We start from the raw sequence: 8,977 nt of genomic DNA, 5'->3' as shown, positions 1-8,977 counted from the left end.
CCACGCCATGGGACTGCCCGAGGATGCTGCAGCTGTGGAGGCCGGGCCCCAGCGCCCCTGAAGTTTGGTGATTTCCAATGCCAATAACTACAATGGTTCTCTCCTACCTGGAAGCTAATGAGTAATGAGCACCATTAAGGCCTATTTCTTTTTTTTTAATTCTTTATTCTTTATTTATTTGTTTTTAGTCATACATGACAGCAGAATGAATTTTGACATATAATACATACACGGAATACTCATACATCAATCATATTGTCAATTCTATTCTGCTGCCTTTCCTATCCTCCTTACTCCTCCCCTCCTCTCCCATCCTTTCTCTCTATCCAATCTAATGTGACACACTTTTTTTTTCTTTTCTCATTACAACATCATATATGTATTCTGTATGATAGTGAGGTTCTCCTTCCATCTTCCGTGCAACTCCCCTTCTCCCTCTTTTTCCCTCCCACCTCTCTTCCCTATTTAGTGGTAGTCTTCTTCTAAAACCATGCAATGGAGAAAGGATAGCATCTTCAACAAATGGTGCTGGGAGAACTGGAAATCCAATGCAACAAAATGAAATTGAATCCCTTTCTCTCACCATGCACAAAAGTCAACTCAAAATGGATCAAGATGCTAGGAATCAGACCAGAGACTCTGCATCTAATAGAAGATAAAGTTGGCCCTAATCTTCATCACATGGGGGCAGACCCCAAATTTCTTAATAAGACACCTATAGCACAAGAGTTAAAACCAAGAATCAACAAATGGGACAAATTCAAACTAAAAAGTTTTTTCTCAGCAAGAGAAATAATATGTGAGGTGAATAGGGAGCCTACATCCTGGGAACAAATTTTTACCCCTCAAACATCAGATAGAGCTCTAATCTCAAAGAACTCAAAAAGTTAAACAACAAAAAAGCAAATAACCCAATCAACAAATGGGACAAGGACTTGAACAGAAACTTCTCAAAAGAGGACATACAATCAATCAACAAGTACATGAAAAAAATGCTCATCATCTCTAGCAATCAGAGAAATGCAAATTAAAACTACTCTAAGATACCATCTCACTCCAATAAGAATGGCAGCCATTATGAAGTCAAACAAAAATAAGTGCTGGCGAGGATGCGGGAAAAAGATACACTCATACATTGCTGGTGGGACTGCAAATTGGTGCAGCCAGTTTGGAAAGCACTATGGAGATTTCTTGGAAAGCTTGGAATGGAACCACCATTTGACCCAGCTATTCCCCTTCTTGGACTATACCCAAAAGACCTAAAAAGAGCATACTACAGGGACACAGCCATATCAATGTTTATAGCAGCACAATTCACAATAGCTAGAATGTGGAACCAACCTAGATGCCCTTCAATAGATGAATGGGTTTAAAAAATGTCGCATTTATACTCAATGGAATATTACTCAGCACTAAAAAATAACAAGATCATGGCACTTGCAGGCAAATGGATGGCATTAGAGCAGATTATGCTAAGTGAAGTTAGCCAGTCCCTAAAAAACAAATGCCGAATGTCTTCTCTGATATAAGGGGGGGTGACTCAAAATGGGATAGGGAAGAAGAGCATGAGAAGAAGACTACCACTAAAAAGGCCTATTTCAAATGTAAAACACCTTGAGATAATGTACTAAATTGTTCAGAAAGTTGTTTCTTAGTGCCTGCTGGAATACTACAGGATTTTCTTTAGCCATCATTGTCGGAGTTCCTGCCTTCGTCCCAGTGCCGGTGAGTACGAGGGTGGAGAGATTTCCACTGTTGCTGAGAACCGGACGAGACTTCGGATCATCATAGCTGATTGCTGTTTCTGCTGCTACAGCTTAGGCTAGCTGCCTGCAGAAATTATCTGGGCTGTGATTTACCTGGACTGTGAACTTCATGGACTGTGATTTAATTAGATACTGCTTTACCTGGATTGTGACAACAAACTGTAATCTATTGAGACAACAAATTGTAACTTGGTATCTTTGCTGGTATAATTTTTCCAAAGGCTTCTTACTTGGAGCCATCAATTGGCTTGGTATCATGGCATTTTGTATCCTCCCCTTCTGCTTGTAGCAGATTATTTATGGTGTTTGTGTAAAAAACACTATGGTCATTATCCACAAGTATGGCTAAGTGTGTTGGGCCAGTAGTCAAAGACAGGTAGGATCCAATTACAATGGTACCAACCTAAGACAGGAGGCTCACGATTTGAGGTCAGACCATCCAATGACGGGTAAGGACCATGTATAGTATTGGACAACCTAGAACAGGCACGGTCCCTAAGCCACATACTTGTTGTTTAAAAATAAAAGGGGGGAAATGTAGAGAGCCACAAACAAGTCAAGATGGCGCCTGGCACTTTGCCAAGAGGAGTGGTTTGAGGTAACGCTAGCGAGTCATTAAGATGATGTTGATTGAGTTGAGCTGTGTATAATTGTTAAGATGATGAGGATTGCTGTATCTGGATGATGTTAACTAATTATACACAGCTTGTTTCAATTAAGTGTATATATACCTCTACTCTCCTACAATGAAGTGGCTCCCGCTGTATCAACCTTCACAAGTTGCTTGTCACGCCCCCCCAGTTGTTTTGCCCAGCCAGCCAGACTCCAGCACAAAAACAGAATGATATTTTCAGAATACCATGTTATGTTTGTAGATGATAGATAGATAGATAGATAGATAGATAGATATACAAATATGAGAATGGTCTGGCAGTATATTTTTTTTTTTAAATAATAACATCTCAGTAGTGTGGAGGTACTAGCAGATAAAGAGGACTGTAGCTACATGTGCAATGGTTTAACTTCTAAAGAGTTTTTAAAAGGTTTACTGACAAAAATTTCAAAGGGTTTCAGTAAGTTTTGAGGTGTAACTTAGTAAAATGAGTTTAGAGGTGACAAGGAATCACGTACAGTTCAATAGAACCAGGTATAATATGCATACACATGAATCCATGAATAAGAGGAAAGAGGAAAATTAAATAAAAATCAGAAGAACTGAGGAGAGATTAGGAATATGGAGGTGTGTAGGAACAGCTGGATAAGAAAGCATGAAGTGGGCAGAAAAAGAGGAAGAAAAGGCCTCCCAGATTGTAAACTGATCCATCCCTCCTGGGTAGTTCAACTGTATAAATAACAGAGTGGATGGCTTAGTGGGAATGTACTTTTGAAACTCTGTTGACACAGACAACAGAAAGTGCCATGAGGGTGGCAAACTGAACCCAGTAAGGCCAATTAACCCCTTTGCCTTGGTATTATATACTAATTACCTATCTTCCCGTGCCTCTGTTGATCTACATTGATATGTTTTAGGACCAAATGCAATGATAAATCATTGTTTCATGTATTGATAAATTCTCCCAATTTCACAAAGCACACATCCATTTTATTGAGTGTTCTGAATACCTTCTTTTCTACTCACATCTGGTTTTAATACACACTTTGAAAGGAAAGAAGTTGTCCCTAAGCCACCCACATCCTTTATTAAACTACAAATTGAGTGTTATTTCAAGTTGTTTTGGCTTGCTCCTCAAGATAGCCTGTCAAACCTAGAAATTGTCATTCTCCAACTAGGTGTACAAATATTTGCAAAAAAACATGTTGTGCAGAGTTGAAATATGTGAAAGCCTCCTTTTTATGAAGTACAGTAAATAACAAAAGCTTGTAATTGTCCAGTTGAAAAGGAAGTCAATTCTCATAAATGCTTATTCATCAATTCTACCACTGACTCTTCTTCAGTATCCACCACGCAAAGGTGTCAACATCATCCCACCATCAACTGAAGTACCATGTCAAATTTTCTCCTAACCATATTACTTATCATTGAAACCTATTAATAATTACTTTCCTAAATGCTAGTCAAACAATGGGAATTTAACAACAGGTTCTTTTGAGGAGGGCAATTAAGGAATAATACACTGTGTTTCTTATCCCAACAAAGATCAACAGCACTCTGAAAAGATTGAAAAACAATGAATGTTGTCCTGCTCTGCTTTTTCTCTGTGCTTCCCACCAAGTAACAAAATGCAAAAGAGCTGGAGAATTCTGCTTTCCTCATGAAAGGGATGCTCTGTTGACTTCTGTAGGCACATCAAAATTGGAGAAGGAGAAGAGATGAATTGCAATTTCAGCCTTTCTCTTAGTCTTAAAGATCTCTGATTTCTCTTTTTTTCATTACAACACCAGCACAACCATTGCAAAAGCAACCAGTCAACACAATCAGCATCAGTAAAGAGGCAAAGGGCCAATGATGAGCAAGAGAAGAAAGAAGCAGATACAACCCCACACGTGCTCTCTTGAATCAGTTGGGAGCTTCTTGATGTTTTTTAGAGGTAGGCAGAAAATGGAGTGGGCATTCCCCACACTACTGGACCCCTACTCTTTTGAAATAGTCTCATGATCACAAAAAGCAGAATACTCATACTTAAATACCAGGCAAAATTTAAGGCTTTATCTTAGCAATTTAAAGAAATTACCAAACTTTATAAAGGAAAAGAAAAAACATTCCAAGTAAACACTGTGTAGCCAAAAGCTACATTCTACATTTTCTAATTAATATACAAAGCTTAATTTCTAGAAAGGAATCATTGCCATATTATTTTCTAGAAAACTGTAGATATATATAGAAACAAAACTATGAATTAAGTTAAAGATTCTGAAAAAGAAAATATCCCAAAGTAAAAAAACCCAAGCAAAAATATATGTGGCTCCAAGTGACTTTTGAATTCTTTAATTACAGGAGTCAAGTTTGAACTAAATCCCAGAGTAGGAGACTAAATTACATGTGCCCAGAAGCCTATCTTCAATTATTATAATTTTTTTCTCCATTAAACAAAATCATCCTAATATGCCCAATAGAATATTTATATTAGAGGCTTATATTCTGTTATCTTACATGCCATTAAGATAATTACATCATTCTCAATCTCCACTTTTCTATCTGGATAATGAGGGTTTATAATAGGCCATCTGTCTCTTTAGGAAAGTAATAGGCCATTTGTCTCTTTAGGAATGATGATAAAATTTTCTAATACAAAAATTCTTTGAAAAATCTCAAGAAAACTAGAATTTTTTTTTCAAATCAACATGGGGGGAAAATCCATTCCCAAGATACTTTTTATTATCTCTATATCAAACCAAACATTATATAATATTTACCTGCAAAAAGGTTATTTACTTTTTTGTTTGAGTGCCAGGAAGTGAACCCAGAGGCACGTTACCACTGATAAATATTGCCAGCATTTTTTTTTTATTGAAGACAGGGTCTTGCTAAGTTGCTGAGACTGTCATTGAACTTGCAATTATCTTGTTTGAGCCTCCGAAGTTGCTGATATTACAGTAGTATACTACCATACTAGGTGTTTATTTTTTAATATAAATGGGGATATCTATATTCTATATAGAAACATTTACTTGATTATATTATTTAGATAAGCATTAATAATTTCTCTCTAAAATTCGTCTAAATTACTTCCATCTTTTTTATTTCTCAGCAACTAGATATATATGAACAATATATTTTCCTTAATTAATTTTCTAATAAATAATACAATATTCAAGAAGTACTAAAGAGTTCCCTAGCCACCTGCCACCCTAAAGTATATCTTCACCCAAAGAGGAAATTTGAACAGAAACAATATGTAAATTGCAAAAGGTTTCTTCTTATTTCTGGAGGCAAGATTTTGTGGTACTGATGGACTCATTTTTTTAAGTTGGCTTTTTCACTGCTGTGACCAAAAAGACCTGACAAGAACAATTAGAGCATGAAAAATTTATTTGGGGGCTCACAATTTAAGAGGTCTCAGTCCATTGAAGCTTGACTCCATTTCTTGAGGGTAGAGGTGAGGTTGAACACAATGACAGGAGAGTGTTGTGGAAGGAAATTGCTCAAGATATCACACCAGGAATAGGGGAGTTTAAGAGAGGGGGGGAGGAGGAGAGGGAGAGAGAGAGAGAGAGAGAGAGAGAGAGAGAGAGAGAGAGAGATGGTGCCAGCTGGCACTTATTTCACTAGGACAAAATATAAACATCAAAGACATGCCCCAAGGACCCACCTTCTCCAGCCATATCATACCTGCCTATAGTGACCACCCAAGTTCATTCCTATCAGGGAATCAGTGTACTGATTAGGTCAAACCTTGTCACCCAATCATTTCATCTCTAAACTTTCTTGCATTCTCTCTCAATTAGCTTTTTGGGGACTCCAAACATCTAAACCATAATACTGACAAAGTAAATCTATAGAATTCAGAAACCCTCTCCTTTCAGTAAATTGGGAATGTCAACAAGTGAAAAGATCAGTTCACAACTTGTTATGACTGAGGAGGATCAGCAACATCTTCCATTGGAAGTGCATTTTGAAAAACTGGGCAATGCTAGGACACAGCACAAGCAAGCCTAGTGTTTACAACTGCACACAACATTCTACCAATTGATTATATTTTGTCTTATAATACTTCCAAATTATTTCCAATCTGTAAAGAGTAGGAATTGTATGATTCTTCAATATTTTTTCTTTCATAAAACCTAGCCCCAAGTTGAGGACTAATGAAATGGGTGAAGGGATAGAAGGAGGCAGAGGAATATGAGGAAAGGAATTTAAAAGACTGTACAACTATACACAAAACTACCACTGAAAAAAGCCTCTATAACACCCAGGTATCCAAAGATTACTTCAGGAAACCACTGTTTATTCAGAGACTCTACAGGTTGAACAAGCGATATTTTAGAAACATCTAAGACTATAAAAATGCACATGTAGGAAATAGAAACTCTGGTTAAATATTGTTATTGAGAGGTAAACATAGTAGTAGTCACTCAGCATATTGACAGTTAATTACTGCTAGAAGTTTTTGTTAATACATATAAAGTTCCATAAATTTTGAGGGCTCTACCCTAATCTATTTTTGTGTGTGTGTGTTTCAGTCTTGTTATTTTTAGGCTACTATTTTGCAGACTATAAAGTATGTATAGCATTATAGCAGAAATACCTATACTTGGATCTCATCTATCTAAAGTAAAAAATAATGGATAGAAAGCAAATTTATGTTAGAACTCTAATAAAGGAGATATCCTCATTTGCTTTGTTTCTTTTTTCACCATAGCTTTACTGATGAAGCCTTCTGCAAGTCAGGCTAAAATGGACAAAAGGATTTTTATGCCTTCAACTCCCTTCACTGTTTCTGATAATAATCAAAGCTTTCTGTTCCAGTGAGCACAAAGCTCATTGTTCTTATTATGAACACTACAGAAAGTATGTTTATTTGATATAAATTTATATATCTGAGAAATCCCTTCTATAGCATTAGCTATAAATTTTGTGCTAAATATGCTAGTTTTTAATAGTAGTAAACAAAAAGACACAAAAAATCTACATATCAAACTATAATATATATATTTTCTAATAATATTCCATTGAGAAATACACAAAGGCACTTCAGAGACTTAAGCACATTTAGTGCCTGCATTTTGATATCTAAACTAACTATTCGCTAATAAAAAAGAAAACAGACATCCTTAGAAAAATGACTGACTCAAGGGCAAGGGCAATGGAAATACAGGATTAATCCATAATATTATATAGTAAGAAAAAAAATAAAAGAAAATATCCTGAAAAATAATATGAATAAGACAAAGAACACAGGAATCAAGGTAAATAAATTTCCAATGGCCAAATGTAGTATGGTATGAGCAACAAAATAATGATAGAAATAGAGTAAAATCCACTGAGTAAAATAAAAATTTATGTTGTATCAGTGTTCTCATTTAACTCTTAAGAATATATTTATTTATTTCTTGATTTCTTCTATCATTTCATCATTCAAATAGTGTATTACTTAGTCTCCATTTGTTACCATAGTTTGTATTTTTTATTTTATCATTGATTTTTAATTTCATTCCATTGTGGCTGGATAGATTGCAAGGTATTATCTATTTTTTTTTCAATTTACTAATAGTTTCTTTCTGGCATAAGATATGCTCCACCTTAGAGAAGAAGCCATGTGCTGCTGAGGAGAAAATATATTTGCTCATTGATGGATGAAATATTCTATATATCTATGTTAAGTATAAATTATTAATTATATTATTTAGATTTATAGTTTCCTTATTTTGTTTTTTTTTTTTTGGAAGATAAGACATGTCCAGTAGTGGGAGAGGTGTGTTAAAGTCACCCAGTATTATTGTATTGTGGTCTGTTTGTCTCTTGAAATTGAGAAGGGTTTGTTTGATGTACATAGATGCTCCATTGTTTGGGGCATAAATATTTATAATTGTTATGTCCTGCTTATATATACTTCCCTTAAGAAGTATGAAATGTCCTTCTTGTCTCTTCTAATTAACTTTGGTATGAAGTCTACTTTATCTGAGACGAGAATGGAAACCCCTGCTTTTTTATGTAATCCATATGAGTGATACGTTTTATCCCATTCTTTCACCTTAAGCCTATGGATCTTTTTCCATGAGGTGAGTCTCTTGAGGACAGCATATTGTTGGGTTTTACTTTTAGTCCCATCTGTCAATCTATGTCTTTTCATTGATGAGTTTAGGCCATTAACATTCAAAGTTATTATTGAGATATGATTTGTGTTCCCTGTCATTTTATTTATTTTTGGGTTTTGATTTGTTTTAGTTTCTCCTTTTGCTTCCTTTAGTGTAGATCCTCCCTTTGTTGGTTTTCATTTTTTTTTTCACTTCATCCTCATGGAATAGTTTTTCAAGGATGCTCTGTTGTGTAGGCTGTCTAGTTTTGAATTCTTTTTATTTTTGTTTATCATGGAAGGTTTCCGTATATATCCAAAGAACTTAAAATTAAAATACTACAATATTTTACCACAGTATTTACCACATCAATGTTTATAGCAGCTCAATTCACAACAGCTAATCTATGAAACCAACTTAGGTGTCTGTCCTTCAATAGATTAATGGATAAAGAAATGTGATATATATATATATATATATATATATATATATATATATATATGTATATACACACA

At 35.2% G+C, this 8,977-nt stretch overlaps 1 pseudogene; it reads left to right on the top strand.

Moving 5' to 3' along the window:
• Positions 1 to 8,977, top strand: part of LOC107151175 — a 16,269-nt pseudogene that overhangs the window by 572 nt on the left and 6,720 nt on the right.

The sequence above is a fragment of the Marmota marmota genome, unplaced genomic scaffold, assembly GCF_001458135.2.
Source record: "Marmota marmota marmota unplaced genomic scaffold, marMar, whole genome shotgun sequence".
Lineage (NCBI taxonomy): Eukaryota > Metazoa > Chordata > Mammalia > Rodentia > Sciuridae > Marmota > Marmota marmota.
Note: the sequence above shows the minus strand (reverse complement) of the source record. Positions and strands in the feature narration are given on the sequence as shown.